A 26037-nucleotide genomic window follows, 5' to 3' on the forward strand; every position below is an offset into this window, starting at 1 on the left:
ACGTAAAATATTTTTCTACAAATAATGAAATTAAAGCTAGTGTAGTTGAAAGATGTACGTTAAGAAGTAAAATGCGGAAATTGTTTACAGAATTTGATGCTAAAAATTACATTGTCATAGATAAATTGATTCACAGCTATAATTATTCCTACCATAGATAGATTAAAATGTAAACTGCTTCAGTAAACAATTGAAATAGGAAGCAGGTATTACATAATTCATGTGGCACCCATACGAACGAAAAACCTAAAACAGCTAAACTCAAAATCGATAATCTTGTACGCATTTGTAAGGAAAAACTTCACTTTGAAAAGGGATATGAACAAAATTGGAGGGTAGAACTTTTTAAAATTTATGAAATCATGCAAATAATTTCAGTCGTTCATAAATTGAAAGATTTTTGAGGTGAGGAGATTAAGGATACTGTCTACGAAGCAAAACTACAAAAAGTGATTGATTCAGGATTCTATTTTGCAAAAAAAGTGCTTTAAAAGAAAGAAACGAGGAGTAACTGAATATTTTGTTAAATTTATGGGTAAACATAGATTATATCTTATTAAGGACCATTTAGTAATCTTGTTTACTATGGACTCATTTTCAAAAAAATGTCTTTCTACGTGTTTTTATGTAACATTACCATCTGACAGTTCTATGCGTTTTTTCCCTGGAAACAAAACATCTCATTTCAAGGCTCAATTACTACACACTCCAGTGGAGTTAAATGGACAATGGAAGTAAGAATATCTGAAATCATCTATCCTTATTCATGGCTTAACGTAAATGAAACTAATAATTATTTTCTATGCAAAATTGGTAATGGTACACCGTATCGAGTGTTAAGAGAACAGTTGATGTGGGTTGTTATCAATGTTTGATATTGTATCCTCTATACAACTTGCTTTACCAAAAATCCTAGTTGATTTACAATAAATTGCAATAAAGCTACGAAACGAGTAAAAATTAATGCAGTTGAAGGTAGCACTCTTCATTTAGGGAATTTAGATGAATTATTAGGATTTCGATGTGCTGCAATCATAACGGGTAACATGAGAAGGGAATTTGTTGCTGATGCGTGGTCTAATTTTTTCAATTTTTACGTTTACACCGATTTAATTTCACCCCAAATTGTAGGAGATGCGCAAGTTCCTTTATTTCGAATCTTTCGAATGAAAGGACAAGGCCGGGAAACGATTATTCAGTACTACAATAGACCACAATATTTGCCTTTAATGAGACATTTATTCCAAACTATTCAAATTGAACTCAGACTCAATTCAAATGAATATGTTCCTTTTGAAAAAGGTAAAGTGATCATAGTGTTACATTTTCGTATGAGGCAAATACTATTAAAAGTGTAACACATTTACTTTATCATCATTTGAAGATCAAACCACTAAAATAAGTACGCCGTATGTTTACTGTACTAAAAAATTTGATGATCATTACGTGGGTTAAATCGGCTCGGATATGGCTCATTATGAAGGTATTAATTTTCAAACGGGAAATGGAATCGGAGGAGTAAAAATTCGATTATTTAGAGCAGCATTGCCTTTTTTAGTAAAAGACGGTAAAACTATTTGGAAAGGACGTATTAAAAACAGGCCACTGATGTATTATTAGGAGACAATTTTAAAGAAGCAATAAAAACAAGAAGTAAAGAAAGTGAGAGCTGCGATGGCTCAGGGGATACAACGTTCACCTTCCAATGAGGTGAACCGGGTTTTAATTCCAGCGATGGCTGGTCGATATGAATTCCGCATCCGGCTAACACCGAGCACAGTGCTGAGGTAAAATATCCTCAGTGGCAGACAGATCATGGGTTAGAGTCCCCTTGCAGTCAGGCTAACAATGGTAGGTTCTCGTGGTTTTCCTCTCCATGCAACGCAAATGCGGGTTAGTTCCATCAAAAAGTCCTCCATGAAGGCAAATTTCTCCCAATACTTGATGCAGGAGTTCCCTCGACTTATGGATTGAGTTCAAAATTACAAAGCTCCGTAGTTGAACATTAGTAGTCGTAAATCCAAAAAATTGGTTCAACTACGGTTATTAAATAAAAAATATAAAAGGGTAAAGAAAGTGGGAAAAATTTAACACAAAAAGCTATCGATAAAGTACAGTCTAAGGTAGTTAAAGGACGGTATAAAAGAAAGCGTCAGAACCAGAAAACATTCATTTCATCTAAAACACGTTAAATGAGTGAACGTGATATTTTCGACCCGTAAAATGAAATTTATTGGAAAGATTCCCCCCCCCCCAATCTGTGAAATCTGAATTAGAACTTCTTTTTAATCTAACTATCTAACTGGAACTCAAACAGTTATTCAAGATGGACAGTGGATACAATTTCAACCTCTTTCTAATGTTTTCGATAACGCACCCGTAGAGTTTCACATTTCCAGAAGTGTAGAAGACTGCATTTGAAAGTGAAAATATTTTTATTACTATAAATTACATTATAGGATCTACGAATTACGTCCTCGATAAAATCTTAAATTGCCGCCAATTGTTGGGACCTTGGGTACAAATTTAACTTCTATAATGCCAAAATTCTTTCTACTCCTGTCACATCGCCTCATATTGATATTCTAGAATGTTTCATTCATATGAATGCTGATTCCTAGTTAATGATATCTGTTCCGCACCGTCCTTCATTACGCTTAAAAATGTATCCCACCCTGATTTGCCACTTCCGGCAGCCTTTTTCCCCTCGGCTACAACGATATTTTGTTTTGTACTTTAAATCATTTTTTTTTCTTTTCTATTTTTATTGGCAAATTTGCGTTTTCTTTGATTTTTTTATTGCTTTCATCATTTACGTCTGATAGGTTATGAAAATAAGAGCCTTGTTTTGAGTGTTTTAAATTTTTCTGTCCTTCGAGCTTTTGAAGCAAAATAAGTTTTCCAATTAAAAAGATGAAAATTTTTTTTTGTTGCTTTATTAAATGCATTTATAAAGAAGAGTTTGAAAACCATGAATATCTTATATACTTAAAGGCATCCACTCTTAAATTTTGCTAGTAATTTTTTTTTTACTTATTTACCTTCTGTATATTCTCTGTAAATTTTGCGACAAACTTCAAGAGAAATTAAGAAGTACCATTAGAATTAAAATTGCATAGGAACCCATGCCCGTAAATGTCGTCATTAGTGGCTATGGGCGCTTCCCTATTATCGCCTGCTCAGAAGCACACAAAGAAGCAACTGATAACTGAGAAGCGTCGCTATGACGACATTTCTGGTCATGGTTTCCTGTGCTATTTTAATTCTGATGACGTGCCTGAACTCCTTTAGAAGTTTGTCATAACATTTATGCTACCCCCTGCTTTATATAACGTTTTTAAAGTGTAAATTTCGACAAAAAATAAACTAAGAATATCATTTAAAAAAAAAAACTGTAACTTAGAGAAATGACTTTAGATTTGAAATTAGTGGCACGAAAGTATCTAAGATCTGTTAAAAAATCACATGCAGCAGAATTTTTTTTTTCCAGTTTTATTACAAATTCATTTTATTACATTTCCCCCCTCCGAGTCTTTGTCTTACTGAACTTTTAAAAAAGAGAACAGAATACTATTTAAAATTTTTGAACTATTGATGTTGAATGATTAATGAATCAGTTTTCGATACATAAATTCTAAAACAAAATTTATTTAGCTGAATCAAAAGTTAATTGAAAAAGATCAGGCAAATGAATTTAATGAAATAGTTCAGGAATATTACTATCATGGATTTTCTAACAAGACGTTTATATATAATTCCGAATATGCTGGTGTGAGATATCAAGCTTTGTCTAGACTAAGATACTGATATGTAATTATTTTCTTATAATGTTTTTTCACATCTTTATTGTGTTCAAATAAATTTGCTAGGAGTCGTGGTGGCTCAGATGATAGAGAGTTCGCCTCCCAATGAGATGCCCCAGGTTCGAATTCCAGCGATGGCTGATCGATATGAATTCTGCACCCGGTTCGAATCCACCACGCTCCTGACGTAAAATATCCTAGGTGGTAGATGGATCATGGGTGAGTGTCTCCTTGCCGTCAAGCTAACCATGAGATGTCTTCATGGTTTTCCTCTCCATGTAATGTAAATGCTGGTTTAGTTCCATTAAAAAGACCTTTACGACTGCAAATTTCTCGCAATACTTGGGAGTTCTCTTGTCTTCCGGATTGGATAAACAAATTAAAAGCTACGGAGTTGAACATTGCTACTCGTATATTCAAAATTAGGTAGACTGCTCAACGATGGTGATATAAAAATAAAATAAAAATATAATTTGCTGACATTTATTTCTTCAACTGAAATATTATAACATAAACAGTAACCTTAAATAAAGTACCTTTAACTTTTATTGTCAAAAAAAGAAATACACAATTTAAAATTACTAATTTTCTAGAATTCGGTCAAAAATTAGCTTAAGTCGGAGTCGCAGGTCGGATTTTAGAGAAGTCTGAAATCAGAGTCGTCCATTTTGACTACTAATTCCGAAGCCTGTTTATAACAGAACACTGTTGAATCAGGGTCCTCGTTAAAAAACAGTCCAACATAGAGCCTTTTTTAAAAGAAGATTTTAATTCGAAGCTTTCAATCATAGGAGGTGACTCGAATCAGCCATTATTATGAAAAAATGTAAAAAACTTGCTATATTGCACAAGAATGAATAAGAAAATGGCTCCTACATTAACTATAATTTTACTTTACCACTCATTTTGATACTATTGATTGATGCCACTTAGCTCGTATTTTTAAAACCAACTGATCAATTTTTGAACATAAAGGGGCCCTTCCTCTCCTAATCAAACTTAACTGTCGAAGGGATGGAAAAAGGGAGGAAAAATTCTAAATATGCTTTTAATCCTCTTATTTAATTTTCTCAAATAAACTGACGATGGATATTTAGTATATTTGTAGTATCTTTCGAAACATGTAAAATACTAAGTCATCTACCAATTACAATTTAAGATAAAACCCGTGAGGTATTTTAGATTCTCTATTAAATTTTTCGGACAAAATTATGTTATAACAATTCTGCAATCAACTGTTTTTGAAAGGTAGTTAAATAGTATACAGTTGCCTGCTTTTAGATTTTTGAAAAGTTTATATTCAATTAACTTTGAAGGAGTTTTTGAGAGTCATCCAAATCGAATTTCATCAGTTTAAATTGTAATGAAATTAGATTTAAAAGAAAATCTGAAAACTGAGAAACGTGTAGTTTTAAATTACTTACTCAAAATCACAATCCTGTAGTTTATCGACCCAAACTAACTATTTCTTCCCAGATTAACTTAGGTAATAACATTACCGAAGCTCTAATACCAATAGTACCAAATACCTGATGAGTAACAGCTAACACTAGTTTTTTCGTAATTGATTCATCTGAGTAATCTGCTTTTGGTTTATTGGAATGACATACATTTGAGGGTTGTGTGCTCAATTTAGGCTTCCGTTGTCAAATAGAAGGACAGATAGCACATTACAGAGAAGAACAGCACGAAGATGTGTCCAAGGTAGCAGCTGGATTCGAGCCCGCTACCTCTACCTTTGCACAGAGTTTGGCTTTCGATATCGCTCGGCCAGGGAGGCCCCTTGTTCAATTGTACATGACAATTGTTGTTGTTGTAGTCAATTTACGTCGCACTAGAGCTGCACAATGGGCTATTGGCGACGGTCTGGGAAACATCTCTGAGGATGATTCGAGGACAAGCCATCACAATTTTGATCCTCTGCAGAGGGGATGGCACCCCCGCTTCGGTAGCTCGACGACCTGCACGCGAAGTCGAGCACTTTACGGTAGAACAGTTTAACGAGGACCAATACCACACACCCTCGGTCCCTACGCAGACTGATCCAAGTAATCTTTTAAATCATGGTTTTTTGTCGTTTTCGAAGATGCATTGTACACCGGTCTTATTTCTGTAGTAAAATTTTTTTAAACTACAAGCCTCTGAGGCAGATCATGTGCATTATTTATATCTTTATAGTCAGATAATTTAACAAATAACATAGAAATAACCAACAATTAAGAATGCCATGTAATACATCAAAATTGTCAGAGTCACTTAAGTTTTTTTTTCGTATTTTAGGCACATTTGAGAGAAATATTTTTATTATCTGGAAAAATCGAGTTAAATAAAACCCAAGGTAATGATAATTCGCATCTTTTTTCCAACTTGATCGGAATCGTAATCTTAAAATGATTTAAAGCTTTTTTTCCTGTAACTTAATTTTTGATTTGTTTATTTCCGGATATGATGTTCCTAAGATGTGGTCTAATTTCCGTAAATCAAAGATGATTCTTTTATTTACAAAAAGAGAAGAAATAAAAGTTCCGAAGTGTATTCAAAATACCTTACACTATCTTAAATTTTTAAAAGAAGGGCAAATATTTTTACCCTATTTACGTAAGTAAAATGGGAAAAAGCAATTAGACATTTTGATGTACCTAAATCCTACTAAGAATTAGAGATTAGAATTTAAAAACAGAAAAAAACAGCAATAAATTTAAAAACCGAAAAGAAATGTCAATATCTAAAATTTTTAAAAAATAGGCAAATTTTTTTAAACGCAATTTAAAAGCAAATAAAATATAAAATAATATATAGACGTTTTAACACACCAAAATCCTGCTAAGAATTAGAGATTAAAATTTAAAAATAGAAAAAAAAACAGCAATAAAATTAAAAACAGAAAAGAAATGTCAATATCTAAAATTTTTAAAAAAATAGGCAAATTTTTTTAAACGCAATTTAAAAACAAATAAAATATAAAATAATATATAGACGTTTCAACACACCAAAATCCTGCTAAGAATTAGAGATTAAAATTTAAAAACAGGAAAAAAACAGTAATAAAATTAAAAACAGAAAATAAATGCCAATATCTTAAATTTTTAAAAAATAGGCAAATTTTTTTAAACGCAATTTAAAAACAAATAAAATATAAAATAATATATAGACGTTTTAACACACCAAAACCCTACTAAGAATTATCGATATAAAAATAAAATTACAATATTCAAAATTAATTCCCTTGGCATCATAGCTGATAATAAAATTTGTTAGAGAGCGCGCCAAAGAAATAAGGAAGCCGCCGTGCGAAGGCAATAATGTTTTCCAATGTCAAAGTTACAGTGAAAATAAATCGATTGCGCATTCTTTGTTGATGTTTGCTTTAATTTCTTCCTGACGGTTTGAAATACCGAGATTCTTTTGCGGAGTCCCGCCTTTCTCTTTAATCACAATCCCCTAGATAGAAATCTTGCAGCTTCTATAGGATAAATAAAATAAATGAGATTTTGTGAAGAAGAAGAAGATAATTATGAAAAGCTGCGGAATGATAGCTGCATTAGAAGAAGCTTTTGTTTTCAGAAAAGAGTAGGCCAGGGAGATGAAATTCAGGAGGAGCGAGACCCACGCCGTCTCTGTATAATCTTCTAATCATTTCTTGGCAAACTGAAAAGATGAAGGAAAAACAACCAAATAATGGACCGACATCTATTAAATGTTAATAACTACTGAGCTAGAACATGGTAATCATTCGCGCTCCTCGCATCCGTTTCAACTTTTAGAATAATTGATGAAGTCGGTATTAATCATTTGTTTGATATAACAACGCCTGGGTATTTTATTAATTCATAGCGCCAGCGTGATTCTCGTTTCCTATTTCATCAACAAATACTTAGGTAGTTCCATTAACCGTTTTTATGACGCACGCTCAAGATCCCCGGGAACAAGCTTATCTTTTCCCCCTAGCCCTATCTTACCCCGGCAAGGGAGAAAGCTTCGACATATTAAAAGTACTTTTCCCCGCGATTTAGAATAAAAACTAATAATTAGGGGATGGTAAATTCGAGATTTACGATTGCTTAACGAATGTTAGAATAATTTATTTATTTAAAAATCGCGACTCATATTTCACATTATTTGTTGTTTTTCCTTGTGAAACCGTCAAACTATGATTTTTTTAATGAAAAAATGAAAGCAACGTCGAATATTTGTCACGATTAAATGCGGCAGACTCTATAATCTAATAGATATATGATTATGGGTTGGAAAAATATTTTTTTTAAAAATTATTCATAGGTTATCTTTGTAATTTTCATAGGCTGCCTCCCAAAATTAAAATTTTAATTAGTTATAATTTTGTCGAATTTCCACAGAACTATTTCCTTAAGTTAAATAATTAATAAAGCGTGGCTTCTTTTAATAATAGTAGAGAAATATTCACATATTTATGGTTTCTTTACTTGTCTTTTTCTGAATCATATCTTTGTCTACGTATAAATATTTTAACCTTCTCCTTGATAAGAGTATATATCTGTTTTATTATTTTTATTAATTTTTTTTTTTTGAAATTACGAGGCAACTGTTATTTTCAAGTCAAGTTGTAAGGCGACAATGCTCTTCATTTCGGGAACATGTTCTTTTTTTCAAAAATATAAATTGAGACAAAAGATTTATTTTTTAAAATGAAGACGTTTGTTTTTACCGTAATATATTATTACTTAGATATCGTCGTATCAATTTGATATCCTGCTTTCCCCCGAAATGATTAGTCAGATATCGATATCTGCTTTAGTTTCACCTTAATTGAAATAGTTTGCGACCCCTGATATGCACACTTTTTAACCTTTAGTTTTGACAATTATACTATATATATACATAGTTAAAATTATCGAGAAAACATGAAAAAAGATATAAAGATTTCATAACAGAGACGAAAAAAATTATTAAAAAATTTTAAAATTAAAAGAAAATTGGAAAATAATTGTATTCACTTTTTGCCAAACATTTTTATCAAAAAAAAAAAAAAAAAAAAAAAAAAAAAAAAAAAAAAAACATGTTACATGAAGTATTTTTTCCCAGCAAAGCATGGAGTTTGTGTTTTTCTAAATAGTTTTAGTTACAGAAAGCCAATTTTTGCTAACTTTCGATTTATTAAATATTGCTACAATAATATTGCAGTACCGTTTTATACAATTATAAGCTTACTCTTAAATAATTCTTGTTCAGCCTAATTAAACATTGTTGCAAAAATATTTCTATACATTGTTCTATACAGTTCAACTTATACTAGAAACAGTTTTGTTCCTGCCTTTTAAAAACCGTTGCAATAATATTTTTATCTACTGTTCTATTTTGTTCAAATTATACTAGAAAAATTCTTGCTCCAGCCTTTTAAACACTTTTGCAATACAATTTCTATCTACTGCTCTATATACAGTACAATTTATGCTAGACACAATTTTGCTTTGGTCTTTTAAATTCTGCTGTAATAATATTTCTATCTACTGTTTTATAAAGTTCAACTTATACTAGAAACATTTTCGCCTCTGCCTTTTAAAAACCGTTGCAATAATATTTTTATCTACTGTTCTATATTGTTCAAATTATACTAGAAAAATTTTTGCTTCTGTCACTTAAATACTTCTGCAATATTTTTTATCTATTGCTCTATAAAGTTCAACTTATACTAGAAACATTTTTTCATCTGCTTTTTAAGTAATGTTGCAATAGTATTTTAATCTACTGTTTTATAAAATTCAACTTAAAATAGAAACAATTTTGTTTATATTTTTTAATACTGTTGCAATATTTCTATATACTCTTCGATAAAGTTCAACTTACATTAGAAGCATTTTTGCTTCTGCCTTTTTACTGTTGCAATAATATTTCTACCTACTGTTCTATAAAATTCAACTTAAACTGGAAGTATTTTTGCTTCTGTTTTTTAATACTGTTGCAATAATATTTCGATCTATCGTTCTATAAAGTTCAACTTAAACTAGAAAAATTTTTGATTCTGTTTTTAATACTGTTGCAATAATATTTCTATCTATTGTTCTATGCAGTTCAGCTTTTACTAGATTAATGTTTGCTATTAATATCTTGAATCATATTCACTTTATTTGTCAAAAGTTTTTATGAAAAAAATATGTTACAAGAAGCTGCTTTTCCGTAAAAATATCTCGTTATATAGCTAAAGTTTTACTGCCCTATGTCATTAGATAATAATTACAAACAGAGTCATTTGGGAAAATGTCTAAGCTGCATGGTTGTTAACTAAAAGCAAGATATAACAAGATAGGAAACAAACTTTCGTCTTCCACAGCTTCAATTAAGAACGCTGTTTAATTAATCAAACTAGGAAAGCCTGGAATATAATAATAATACGATTAAAAGTGTTCCCATAATTTCAGATGAATTATGGCTCAAGGAAGAAAAGCTTTTAGAAGAGACGTTATGTTTTTCATAATTGTTAATTGAATAAGAGTAATTTGATTAACACTCAGCCTTAAGACAGGTCGAGTTTTTAATTCTTTTTTAGCGACCCTTTCTCGCCAAGTTAGAGCTTAGAGAATAGTTTTTTTTTATATGGAGCACCCACTGAATGATTTCAGAAAGATGAAAATAATTTTTTTTAACATGTTGGTAACTTGATTAATTTTTACTCATCGTGAATCCTCATTGGTGAATTTACAAAGAGAATTTTCTCATGAACTATCTAACGAAATATGACAGCGTTATATTCAACTCAAACATGTATAGCTTACTATTTGCATTCTATTAAACTTTTAAGTAAAAAATCACAAAGAAAACTAAATACTTAAAAATATGCAAGTTGGAAATCAAGATTTTAAAAACTTTAATGATCAAGAGAAATATTTTTATACATTAATTATACATCGAGATTCTTAAAATGTACAATTCGAAAAAAATAATTTTTTTGGCTCTCCCTTAAAAATGAGTTTGCTTCATTTTCTGAATTACTTAAAGAGTTTTAGTGTGTTTAAAATTGTTTTTCATAATTTCAATTTGCTTTTACTCCATTGTACTTTAGAAAAGATAAGGATTCGCAATACTTTTTTGAATAAATTTTTGAACTGAATATCATTGTTTCGATATTTAATATCATATACTTGATTAATTTTTAAATTTGACGTTATAATTACTTGAAATAATAACCTTTTTTAAGAATTTTCAAATTGTTTGAACAATTTTAACACTGTAACAATTTTTTTATAAAAAATTTTGGAAAATGACATTTTAATTGCTTTGATATAGTTTCAATTATTAAAATACGATAATTGAATAATGTTTAAACGTGATAACATACATATTGTAAATGATACATTATTTTAAAATTTTCAAAGTGATTCGAACTAATTTTGCATTGAAACAATAACTTTGAAACATTATTTTAAAACTTTTTAGAAATATTTCGAATGGTTATAATATTGTTACAATACTTAGTGTTTCACGTAGAGCATCCACGGAATGATTTCGCAATGATAAAAATAATTTTTTAGCAAGGTGGTAACTCGATAGTTTTTTATTCATTGTGAATCGCAATTCGTGAATATACAAAGAGAATTTTCTCATAAATTATATCACAAAATATGACAGCATTATATTCAACTCAAACATGTATAGCTTACTATTTGCCTTCTATTAAACTTTTAAGTAAAAAATTGTAAAGAAAACAAAATACTTAAAAAGTTGTAAATATCGGTTTCTTAAAACTTTAATGGTTAAGACAAATATTTTGATATATTAGTTGTAGATGGAGATTCATAAAATATGCAATTCAGAAACAAATTTTTTGGCCTCTCCTTCCTGCTTTATTTTTTGAATTACTTTAAGAATTTTAGTGTGTTTGAAATTGTGTTTTATAATTTTAATTTTCTTTTACTCCAATATACTTTTTAGCATGATAAGGATTCAATATTGTTTTGAATAAATGTTTTAAGAATGATTCTTCAATTGTTTAGTTTTGATTCAATATTTAATATTCATTATTTCGAACATTTTTAAATTTAGCAATATAGTTATTATAAATGATCCCCTATTTCAAGAATTTTCATACTGTTTTGAGCGAATTTAACACTACAACAATATTTTTGTAAAATACTTTTGAAAATGATATTTTAATTATTTTAACATTGTTTTAATAATTAAGATATGATAGTTGAATAATTTTTAAATGGGATTGTATTCATATTATAAATGATGTACTATTTCAAAATAATTAGAAATAATTTAGCATTGAAACAATATCTTTGAAGCATTTTTTAAAAACTTAAAAAAAAAAAAAAAATTGAACTGTTTCAATATTATTGAAGCACTTAGTGTTTCACGTAGGGCACCCACTTAATGATTTTGAAAGATAATTTTTTTTTAACACGTTGGTCATTTGAATATTTTATTCATTCATGAATTTGCAAAGAGAGTTTTCTCATGAACTATTAAATGAAATATTAAATGTTATATTCAAGATATACGTATTATTAGGCATTTTTGAGGAAAGAATCGTCAAGAAAATAAAATACTTAAAAATGCAGAATTCGGAAATAAAGCTTTTAACCCCTTCCTTCTCGCTCCCGGGAAAATGACGGGGTGAGTTTTCGCCCGCTATTTCTCGCTCCCGTGATACTGACGGGCTGGAGTGTTCAGTTGTAATGCGCCAATAAGAATAAAACTAATTCATTCCTTTTGCCTGGAAAATATTTTATTTTTCATTTTACACACCTGATGGCAGGATATTTTTAAGGTAATTGCAGATAGTTAGTTTATTTTAACTCGTTCACGCCGGGAAAAGTGAAAATACTGGTAGAAGAACTATTTCAATATTAGATAATATTCAAGAGGAGTTAATCTATTCTCAACAATTCACTGTAAGGAAATTTATCACGGCGAAGAAGCAATTCAATATAAAAATTGCATCCGTTAAAAACAATTCGTAGTTATGGATTTTTATTATTTCCGGAAAAAAACTAAAAAATGAAATTTATTGTTACCAGTTTTTACTCCGGTGCGCTGCCAAGAGGAGACAATCTAGTGTGACCCACCGGTAGGTCACCCCGGCATGAACGTGTTAAACTAGTTGCAGCACTAATCAAATACGTAATACAAATACAAAAGCCAAAAAAATAGGCACTTTTATGGCCGTTTTCTTGAAAATTAACCGATCGTTAAGTGGTTAAAAGCTTTTTTCTATTAAGAGAAATATTTTTATATTCAATGATTCATTATTATTATTTTCATCGATTATTTCCATGATAGAAAAACTTGTAGAATTCGGTAGGTCAGAATTACCAATCAATTGTATACAATGAATTCATACACAAATTCCTTCTAGAGAAAGTGTACTATTCAAAAGAATAAAACATAATGTATGAGGTACTTTTTTAAATTGATAATATTTTATTTTATTTTATATCCGTCGTTGAACAGTGGACCCAATTTTTGGGTTTGCGACAACTAATGTTCAGCTCCCTAGCCTTGTAATTTTGAACCCATCCGGAAAACAAGGAAACTCCTTTATCAGTACTCCCAGAGGTATTGATTTGTTATGGGAACATGGAGGACTTTGCGACTCGACAGAGTTAACGTGCACCAATCACCATTTACTACACGGGGAGTCTTCGGCCGGCCGATATCGAACCCACGAACTCTTGGACATGGGCCTAGCACCCTACCGACCAGGCCATCCCGGCCTAAATTGATAGTATTAATAAATTAATATAGGCAGTATTCTTTATCACAATAAAACTTAGATAAAAAATAACACGAAATACTAAAGCATGCGAATTTTAAACGCCAACTGCTTTATTTTATTTTATTTTATAACCATCGTAACCAGCCGATCAAAAAATTTGAATTTACAGCTACTAATGTTCAACTCCCTAGCCTTGTAAAATTGAACCCAATCCAGAAGACAATGGAACTCCTAGATCAAGTATTGGGAGAAATTTGCCTCCTTGAAGGACTTTTTGATGGAATTAATCTGCCCACGAAAACCTCCCGCGATAAGTCTGACGGCAAAGGGCTTCTAACCCATGATATATCTACCCCTGACGGTATTTTACGTCAGCACTGTGGTCGGTGTGAGCCGGGTGTGGAATTCGTTTCGACCAGTGATCTCTGTGATTCGAACCTGGAACACCTCACTGGGAAGTGAGCGCTCTATCCCCTGCGTCACCAAGGACTCATAATCAACTATTGTAGGCCAACTATTCTCTCTAAAGTTAAATTAAGAAACTCAAGTTAAACGACAACAAAATAACTAAAGAATGCATATACGCCATTGGCTTCAATCTGGAGAATTTAAATGAAACTTGCTTCTGGAATGCATTTATTAATTTGACTGCATTTATTTAATTTTTTTACAATTTTAATTTTTTTCACACCTAATTAACTGAGAATAAATGCCAAAAAAACTAGAGTGGCTTGCATCAAAAAATAAATATCTATATCAGTAATTCGGTCTATATGTTTTTAAAGAACAATGGTTTATTAAACTTTAATGATTATTTCTTAAAAACAGTAAGTCACGCATTGTTTAGTTTATCTTTTTACCTGTAACTTGTATACGTAAGCACCATCGAAAAATGTGCCACCTTCACCTTCATAATATTATAAATGCCGATTCTTCTGGATCTTTCGGTAGTTATTTTTATATTTAAAGTGATAGTAAAACTTGATTTTTTTAATGATTTGTAAATTTATAAACTTTATTAAAATTATTTTAACTATCATTGCAAATGAATAAATCAAACATATATAACAATGCATGATAATCCCACTTTGGTAAGATTTAGCTCAGGCTAAATAGAAAAATACATTTACCTATAATTGTTTTTCCAATTTACATTTTACTACCACTTAGGAAAATCAATTTTGGATAAAGAAAAAGTTTGCAAGCATGTGATATTTAATTAGTTTTTACGTAAAAATGCACTGCCAGTGTAATGAGGCTTTAATCAGGAAAGGAGTCAAAAAGTGGTTAACACGTTGAACACCGCTTCAGCCATCGGTGGCTGACACTGGACTTTCCATTTGGGCCGCGTCAACCACCGGTGGCTGACACTGAAATTACATTTAGGCCGCGTCAGCCACCGGTGGCTGACACTGAAATTACATTTAGGCGGCGTCAACCACCAGTGGCTGACACTGAAATTACATTTAGGCTGCGTCTGCCACCGCTTGCTGACACTGACCTTTCACATAGGCCACGATAAACAGCTGACTGACAGCGTATAACACACACCTGCCAACTTTTACGCATTTGGCGTAAAATGTTATTCTTATATTTAAAGTGGTAGTAAATATATACTATTTTTTATTTTATAAACTTAAATTTAAACTGATTTCGATCACCAGTATTCTTAAAAAAAATTAGCATGTATATTAATATGCATTACTTTCTTGGTTGTCAATTGAAGATTTTTCAAATACAACATATTATTTTGCTTACAAGTGAAAATTTAATTCCATTTTAATACCACTGGGAAAAATCATGATGGAAGGGATTAAAAGTTGGCAGGTATGATAACAAGATATAGAACTATAAAATTTACACTCTTTTATGGAATTGCAGAAAATTTATTCAAAATTTACTTAATTATTGTGATTCTTTATTTAATAAATTCAATTTAGTAGATTTTTATCCACCACTATTTTTAAACAATTCGTAGTCTATATAATTCACCACTTTTCTCATGTATGTCATGCTAAACCTTTTAAAACTAGCAAAAACTGTCTAATATTTGCAATTTTACATACTTGCCAACTTTTAATTCCTTCCATTATTATTTTTCCCAGTGGTATTAAAATGGAATTAAAACTTCAATTTTAAGCAAACAAATACGTTGTACTTGAGAAAACTGAAGTTGACAACCATGACAGTAACGCATATTAATATATGTGCTTAATTTTTGTAAGAATAGTGTTGATCAATATCATTTAAAAATTAAGATTATAAAAGAAAAAATAGTATATAATTACTACCACTTTAAATATGAAAATAAAATATTCCGGAAAATCCGGAAGAGTTGGCAGGTATGATTTTAGTTTGTAGTTAATTACAGTTTGGCCAGATAGGTAAGCCATGTAAAATTAGCTTGGCGTTCAACGTGTTAAAGAAGTTTTTAGATTTAATTTCAACTATAAAAAGGAAATAATATGAATTCTGCTGCTTTTACCTTAATTAATTCCTGCAATTTTTCTAAACCAATTATGCATACGGGACAAAAATAAAATGCTTAAAATAGCAAATTAATGGTAGTGAACGGAGAAATTCAGGATTTTGTTGTGAATTTGATTAATTTTCGAATTATATTTAATTTTTTTGAAGGTAAGTAGCATTTATTTTTAATGTAAATTGTTCCCGGCATCCTAATTTTTTTATTTTATTTTATAACAGCCATTGAACAGCCGATGCAATTTTGAGTTTGCAACTATCAATGTTCAATTCCGTAGCCTTGCAATTCCGAACTCAATCCAGAAAACAGAGGAACTCCTGAAGGAGAAACTAGCCTTCATGAAGGACTTTCTTGATGGAACTAACCTGCATTTGCTTTACATGAAAAGGAAAACCACGAAAACCTTCCATGGTAAGCCCGAAGTTAAAGGGATTCAAACTCACAGGGATGCCAGATACGATTAAAAATTTGAAAAGCTGTAGAAACTCAATTCATTTTTTTTATTTATTATCTCTTTAATTATTCAATCATATGACTATGACACATAACTACGACTTATATTTAAAATTAGTCATATTTAAAAAAAATCATTCTTTGCATCCTCTTTCAATAGTAAATTAGAAAAAAATATGCTAGAAAAGTTGCTAAATTTAATATCTTTTCATAAAAATTTGAATTTTATTAGCTATCACTTTTGCTCTTTTAGTCACCTGTGGCAACTCTGAACCCGTGATCCACTGAGAATATTTTATGACAGCACAGTGGTCGGCGCAAGTCGGAAACAGACCAGCCAACGTTGGGATTCGAATCTGGGTCACCTCATCGGACAGCGAGAGCTTTATCCACTGAGCTACAGAGGCTCAAACATTATAATGAACAATTTCATTCGTAAAAAAATCATTTCTATAAAGACTAACCCTAATTGCATACGCCCTTGCAATGTCAATGGAACGCCCTTATTTTGAATGAAAAAATAAAGAGTAATTTGATTCTTACCACTTTTCCGATTCATGTTGGCATAGATAAAAGAAAGAGTTAACGGAACTGAACGTGCTAATTGTACATCAGTCGGGGTTATATGTGGAAGAGTGCAAAAGTACTTTTACACTCTGATATAAAACAGAGGAGCTCGCGATGGTTAGTGCTATTACTTTTTTGTACATTCTGGCTAATCCAGCTTAAAACCGTTAAAAGGAACGCGTCTGGTTCTCAAAAAAGTTAACGGTGTTAGCGAAACTGATTCATAACGCCTTCTTTTGAAGATGCAAGACAATTCTATAGTTCGTTCACCAGGAGTTGGCACTTGGCTCCACCTCCTCGGACGCAGAGTTCATTTCAGCGCGGATGAGTAAGAGGAAAAACATTTCCCCTCTTGAAATCGAGATAACCTCTAATGCGCGCAAAGCCTCCACACGGTTTTTTATAGGTAGTCCAATCAGACCACTATGAAGGCAAACCAATTTACGAAAGAGCCCTTTGATAGAAAAATCTAGTAAAAATAAAAAAGTGGTAACAAATATATGTCTAAAAATTTTTTTAATTTTTGAATATGATTAGTTTGTCTTATTTACTTGTCTACCACTACAGATTCAATTCTCAAATACAAATGACAAATTTCTCTCAGTTACTTTTAAAATAGAATTTGGTTTCATGCTCTCAAACTGTTCACTTTTTAAATAGTCTGCGTAGACTACTTATAACAACCCGTGTGGTGGCTTTCTGATGTAAAAGGTGATGGCCAAACACAAACAGTGAATTCTTTTTCATTCACTTATTTCGCTTTATCATCAGCTACTATACCTTTCGTTATTCTAGCTACTTTATATTTAAAGACTTTTTCCCAGAAAAATATCTCAAAAAGAACAAACTATTCAATAAAAAGAGATAAATATCGACAAGTTTATGAAATAAAATGCACATGTTCAAAATATGCACACGAAGATTGCGAAATAAATATTTTTGTCATACGATCGCCAAATAGCAGCCTTGTTCACATCCTTCTCCCCAAAATAGCGAAATAGTATCATCCGATACCACGTGATGAAGGCGGAGCCAAGTGCCAACTCCTGGTGAACGAACTATATCTACCATTGTAATTGATACCTCCACATTAAAATAAATAAATAAATAAATAAAAATTTACCAGGCAGGTTTTCTCGAAAGTGCTGAAAAATATTTAGGAGCTATTATTTTGAACTTAGACATTGTGAGATGGTTGCATTGTTTGCAGAGATACCAACTTACTCCGGACAGCAAATATATATTTTAAAGAGGTAGTTTATCAATTGTGATTCTTGGTTTAATAAATTCAATTTAAAAGATTTTTATCCACCACTATTTCTAAACAATTCGTAGGCTTACATAGTTCTCCACTTTATAGTACTTATGTCACGTTATGCCTTTTGAAAAGAAAGCAAAAATACTCAAATATTTGCAAAATTTACTTTGTAGTTATTTACTGCTTTTTTAATTATTTTGGCGTGTCCGGAGCAGTTGGCATCTCTGTGTTTGATCTGTTAGAATCTTTTCAATAATGAAATTGGTTTAGAAAACTGAATACTATACCTAAGCTCGTTAGAAAATATTCACTCACCCGTAGAAAATTTCAAAGTTCAAGGTCGCTTAAGGTCATTTCATTGAAAGTTAAAATTCAGTATGTTTCAAGAGGTTCATCTGAAAGCAACAACAACACGCACACGGCACAAAGTTTTGTTTTGCTATTTAACCCGTTTTGTCCCGAATTTATAAATTGAAATGATACAAAAAGTGGTTTTATGGAAAAAGTGGTATAATATATTATCGAAATTAATTAGTTTTTCTACTGTTAGGGCAATCAAAAAGTCATTGATAGATCAAAAAGTACTTGCTCTTTATAATTATAGATCTAATCAGAAATAACTAAATCATTGTGGTATCTCAGAATCTTTTAATTCACCCAGATAAATGAAAATGCTGAAAAAAGTTTCCCACCACAATGAATGTCTTTGAAAAAAGGAACTGTCCTAAATATATAACGCTGGGCGTTAACCGGTTAATTAGAATATCGCTCCCTAGTTATGGAAATGCACTCATTTCCATGGGGTTTTACGGCTTTAGAGTTTCATGATGCATCAAAGTAACTGGAAAATGTAGATCTTGCCACTTTCTGACCTGAAAATATTCGCTAAGCAGTAATACCTTACTATTTTTCTTTTTTTTACTGATTATGAAAGTTCGCAATTGGGTCAAACTCAGTGATCCAGCACTTTTCTAACTTATTGATGTTTTTAGTAGATATAGCCAAATTTTCAAAAATGGGCAATTTGCTTCTTTTTCATTTAAACTTATCTCAAAACAGCATCGTCTCTCAAAAAAACTAACTATACGATTTTGTAGATACATGTATCAACTAACAACAGGAAAAAAAATCAGTGAAACGTTACCCAATTTTCGAGAAAAAAATTACCAAACTTGCCCGAAAGTTAGACATCTACCCTCTACCTCATTTTCAGGTACTAATGACGAATCTTCTCATCTTTTCATCTATCTACACCAAACTGAAGATATTTAAATTAAATTTGAACATAATTTGACCCGTCTAGACTGTATGGATATTTTTTAACTGTTACATTTCATTTAACAGAAAACATTAAAAATTGAAAATGAAAACTACTAGGTTGAATTATTGTATGATTTGCAGTGCGTTATGCATTACTTAACACGTTCACGCCGGGAAAAGTGAAAATACTGGTAGAAGAACTATTTCAATATTAGATAATATTCGGGAGGAATTAATCTATTCTCAACAATAACAATTCACTGTATGGAAATTTATCATGGCGAAGAAGCAATTCAATATAAAAATTGCATCCGTTAAAAACAATTGGTAGTGATGGATTTTTATTATTCCCGGAAAAAAACTAAAAAATGAAATTTATTGTTACCAGTTTTTACTCCGGTGCGCTGCCAAGATGAGACAATCTAGCGTGACCCACCGGTGGGTCACCCCGGCGTGGTCACCGGTGGGTCACCGGTCTAAAATTACATAGTGGATAAAAGACTGAGCGCAAAAGATTATTCAAAAAATTAAATTAGCGAATATCAAAGGGAATATTTTGGTACAAAGGTAATGAATCTACACATTGATGTACTGCTTTTTAACACATAGCAGACCGGCAAATTTTCTGAAAATTTCCCCACGTACCCGGCTATTGTTTTTGAAAGCGGATGTGGAAGTAAAACAATATAAATAAACTTTAAAATTTTTTATTTATTATTCAACTCTTAATATTTCTTTTTCGTATGATAAAACAGTATAGCAATCACCTACGTGTAATGGTACACCACAAGTTTTGCAAATATATCGGGTTTCGTAAAGTCATAATAAATTGGTAGAGAATTAAATAGTAAAACTTGAAAAATAAGTAAAAATACGCCCATTTTTTAAAATAGTCACCACGAGGCTATGTTAGAACGCTTGACCACGAAAACACGAGTTAACTCGTGACCGGTCAGCAATGTGTTAAGAATGATGGTACTTTTCAAAAACAAGTATATTTTACAATTTTGGAGCGAAATGACTGGAGCATACAATATGTGTACTTGGTCATGTTACAAAACAGGTTAAGATATATTTTTCAACTATCTGCCAAATTTTTATGATATCAGACTATGCTGGTTCTTGCAGTGGAAATGGACACATCCTGTTAGATATCCAAATATTAAAGAAATATAGTATAAAACATTTGATCCCTGATTATAATGAGCCTCAAAGTGGAAAAGACCAATGTGATCAAGAAGCGACGAATGCACTGCATTGTCATACAACGTAGATAAATTCTGGAAACAATATCAGCAACGCCTCAGAGTTAAAAGAACGTTTATTGTATATGAGAGGTGTGAGAAATTCCAAAAAGTCGGTGATTGAGATCAATAATTCAAATACCCATTTCTTATTTCAAAAAAATTCAAAATATTAACACATATTCCGCAGAAGCCACAGACACTGGTTGAAAAGTATTAAATAAGGATACAGTACTTTCTTCTAGATATAATGTACTCAGTGAATTTATATCATCACAGCGACATATATTAAATAATACTTTCAGTGTAAAAACAAAACGTCATAGATTGGATATAAAGTATGTTCTATAATCTAGAGAGTATATTTTTAATTTTAATCATCGGATTTTCAGGCAATAAACTAGTCAGTCATGAGGGTGATTAACCTTAAATACGTTAACTAATGTTACTAGTTAACTAATCTAAAAAACGTACTTTCTTTGAAATATACAAGCCTTCTGTACGACGGGTACTTTTTTTTAATGGATTCTTGATAATCAAAATGTGGCGAGGGGGGTAGTGTTAGTCACAAGATTGTATATTTCTTATTTTATTTTAACACCGTCGTTAAACAGCCGATACAATTTTTTGGGTTTATGACTACTAATGTTCAACTCCGAAGCCTTGTAATTTTGAACCCAAACCAGAAGACAAGAGAACACCTGAATCAAGTATTGGGAGAAATTTGCGTTTGTGAAGGACTTTTTGATGGAACTTACCCGTATTTGCGTTACACCAAAGCTTCCTACGGTTAGCCTGACCATAAGGGGACTCTAACCCATGATCCTTCCATCGTTGAGGAAATTTTACGTCAGCACTACGGTTGGTGCGAGCTGGGTGAGGAATTCCTATTGACCACCCATCACTGGGATTCGATCTCGGTTCGGTTCACATCATTGGAAGGCGAATGTTCTCTCCCCTGAGCTACCATGACTCAACATTAAAAATTGAAAATATGCTCGCAATAGTTTTAGTCTGGGGAGTGATCAAAAGTTTGGGATCCTAAATGTAAGCATATTAATAAACAAAACAATTGACTTTAAACAATTTAACTTTTGGATATTTAGCCATCTCTCAGGAACTTTTTAAGCGAATAGAAGACAATTAGCATACAATTATAAAATTCATTTATCCAAAGATAATTTCACCTGAAAATCATTTTTAATAATTATTTATTATTTTAATTAATATTGGTTAAATTTTTTTAATTTGTAAAATTTTACTAAATTATATGACTAAATTTTATTTTACTAAATTTTTTAAATTTTTTTTTGGACCGCTACCATTTCCATTTTTTCAATTTATCATTACCACCATTTTCAATCATGCAATTATAAATAACAAAATACGAAATGTGAACGAAATCGTTAGAACAGTTTAAGAGAAATGAAAATTAAGAAAAAATAATTTTATAAAATTTTATTACTCAAAAACTATTTGACTGATTTCGAACAAATTAGGTATTTCGTTATTTAAAATGTTTATATTTTTGCAATTATTATTAAAGGGCAAAGACTTTCAGCTGCTTTCCTAAGTAAATTATTGAGTCTGTATTTTCCAGACTGACTAAATACAATATTTTCTCCCGATTAAACTATTGGGATATATTTTCTATATTAGCTGAATATTTTCTCCTGACAAAACTATTGGAATAATAATTTCCAGACTGACTAAATATTTTCTCCCGACTTAACTATTGGGATATATTTCTATATTAACTGAATATTTTCTCCTGACAAAACTATTGGGATAATATTTTCTCCTGACTAAACTATTGGGATAATATTTTCCAGATCAACTAAATATTTTCTCCTGACAAAACTATTGAAGGCCCCTGAGAGTTTAATGGTAACTAATCAAAATCTGACATAAAATGCATATGAAAGTACATTTTTGGGTTTGATTCCGTAACCTCTTTAGTTGTTAGCACTAATTAATATAATATATTTAAGCGCAACAATTTAAAACATTGATGTTGGTTTTCAGTACATGAAAATCAGGTTCACATAAAAGTTATTCTGCGTAAATTCGTTTTTTGGCTCATGGAACACCCTCTGCAAGCAAACAGAAAATTAATTATATTTAGTTCTGTTTGAACGTTAAAGGCTGGAAAGTCCATTTCAAGTCGCTTTAGTTATTCAGTACATGGGCAATGCCCTTAATTTTTAACACGTTCACGCCGGGGTGACCCACCAGTGGGTCACGTTAGATTTTCTCATCTTGGCGGCGCACCGGAGTAGAAACTGGTAACAAATAAATTTCATTTTTTAGTTTTTTTCCGGGAATAATAAAAATCCATAACTACCAATTGTTTTTAACGGATGCAATTTTTATATTGAATTGCTTCTTCGCTGTGAGAAATTTCCTTACAATGAATTGTTATTGTTGAGGATAGATTAACTCCTCCCGAATATTATCTAATATTGAAATAGTTCTTCTACCAGTAGTTTCTCTTTTCCCGTACCAGTATTTTCACTTTTCCCGGCGTGAGTGTGTTAAACTTCCAACAATAAAAATGCTAGATTAAAAAATTTCTCTTTCTTTAGGAAAAGAAGTTATTTAGAATTATAGAACTTTCATAAGTAAAAAATAACTTTTAATCATAATTTATTTGAAGGTACTTGCAGTAAATGTTGCTTATATATTCACTTTCACTGCTTTTTCGAAGAATTATTCCTAAATCTTAAAAAAAATTACACTCATTTTATTGTATTTGTGAAGAAAATGTAATTAAGCTATGAATAAACAGAATCGCCTTATACTGCGCAATTTATTCAAATAGTTATTCATAATCTAATGAGGCTCTTAATATAATGCATCATTTGGACTGTATATGCACAATTTCTAGAAAACTTATTATCACAATCTATTGAAATGACTTTTTATCAAAATTTTAATTATTTAGATTAAATCATTCTCTGAAGATAATGAGTTTTTCTCCTTCGTTTACTTTCATGAACAACAGACAAACGTAATTCAATTAAATTCAGAAATTACGCCAAGTTTTTAAATTATCAGTAAATTTAATCTAAATTTTGGAAATGTCCTTTTTCCAACAACTTTAAGACTTATTTCCTCTTCTTAATTAGTATGAATATGCAATAAATTATTCATTTTTGCTCTGTTTAGTTTTAAATAACGGCAAAGTAAAATATTTCATTAAATGCTATTTATTTGCTTAAGTATTCAGTTAACTTTAATTTTTTCAACGAAGCTCATTGCGTAATGAATACTTTTAATAAACCATTTTGAGATATAAATTATTATACTTAAAATAACAATGAGTAAGAATACACAGTGCAATGAAAATTTTAATCAGTTATTTAAGAGAGGAGCAGTTTTAATTAAGGTTACTTTAGATTGAAAAACAAGAATTGATAAATACTTCCAAGGATTATTTATAATTTATAACTCTTACAAATATTTTATCCTTTACTTATTAATTAAAAACTGAAAATTGAAGCACTTGATTATAAAAATAAACTCGAAAAACTTAAGTATGTAATGGTTAATTACGATCTTTTTGAATCAATGTTCATGATTAAATGTCAATGTTCATCATCAATGTTCATGATCATACTTGAGCAGCGATGGCTCAGGGGATATAGCATTCGTATTCAAATGAGGTGAACCGGGTTCGAATCCAAGCGATGGCTGGTCGATAGGAATTTTGCATCTGGCTTGCACCGATCACAGTGCTGGCGTGAAATATCCTCAGTGTTAGATGGATCATAAGTTAGAGTCTCCTTGCTGTCACGCTAAGAGTGGGAGGTTTTCGCGGTTTTCCACTCCATGTGACTCAAATGCGGGTTAGTTCCATCAAAAAGTCCTCCACGGAGGAAATTTCTCCCAATACTTGTTCCAGGAGCTCCCTTGTCTTCTGAATTGGGTTCAAAAATACAAGGCTACGTAGTTGAACATTTGTAGTTGTAAACTCAAAAATTGGGTCGACTATTCAACGACGGTTATAAAATAAAGCATTTCGCCAATGTTTTGTATTTTCGCTTGTTAAAATATGTCGAAAAATAGAATGTTATAACAATTATTCATTTTTTTTTATCATTATCAAATAAAATAATTATATACATACATATATATATATATATATATATATATATATATNCTTCAAATCGAGGCCTCATCGTAGTGCATTGTGGGAGATTGTTACCTAAAACGACTAGGATGAAGACTAAATGATAAAAAATAAGGGGACGAAATAATCTGATCCCTGTATGGTTGTCAAGAAGTTTGCCACGTCCCGCGTCAGGCAAGTGTGAAATTTATCTCTTAGTTGTATCTGTCATTCCAGTGAGCCAACATTGATCCAGCTATATGAAGCCCACCAATACGTAATTATTAGAAAGGTTGTATATATTGGGCAGTACCAGTCTTTTTTTTTTCAGGAAAAAAAATAGAATGGCGAAATATTTCTTTAATTTTGACGAAATTCGTTTTCTTGAAAAAGTGACGATATTTATTCTGTCACTTTGGCAAAAAATTGCTCTAAGCATATACCACGAAACGGCTTCATCAAAAACAAAGCAAGTTTTTTTTAAATTTGAGTATTTATTGCTTTTTTCAGTGTTTTTATTACCAAATAGCAGGCAATTCGAATCATGCTATATACTTGGAAATATGCATTACTAGTTTTAGAAACATAATTTTTTTCACTTAATAAAATAATTGAAACTGCAGCTTAATAAATAAAAAAAATAATCAGTGAAAAGTAAATGAATTAAAAATTAATTAAAGGCATAAATCAATTAATCAATTAGTGGTATTCATTCAATCAAAGATAAAATTCTGGAAGAGAAGTAATGTGGTGCAATACGCACTATATATATATATATATATATATATATATATAGAATAATATATGGTAAGAAACTGCCTTTAAATTTCAGCCTAAATTAAAAGGACTTAGATTATTTCGACTAAATAAGGGGGCTAAATTAGTAACATTTTCAAATGTGAGCAATCACCACTCAATAGTCACAATAAAGGCAAAGGAGGTAATTATTTGCCCTTATTGTGACTATTGAGTAGTGATTGTTCAAATTTGAAAAGGTTTTTGTTTTTACTCACTTAAATCTTAATTCGCAAATACTTATATGCTTAGTTAACTCAGCTCCCCCCCCCACAAAAATTCTAAAAACATGCATTAAGAGTAGTTATTACGAAACACCATTACTCTACCTGCCTTAAACTAAGATAAAATATATTATGTGAAACGA

This window comes from Parasteatoda tepidariorum, chromosome X2, assembly GCF_043381705.1.
Source record: "Parasteatoda tepidariorum isolate YZ-2023 chromosome X2, CAS_Ptep_4.0, whole genome shotgun sequence".
Taxonomy (NCBI): domain Eukaryota; kingdom Metazoa; phylum Arthropoda; class Arachnida; order Araneae; family Theridiidae; genus Parasteatoda; species Parasteatoda tepidariorum.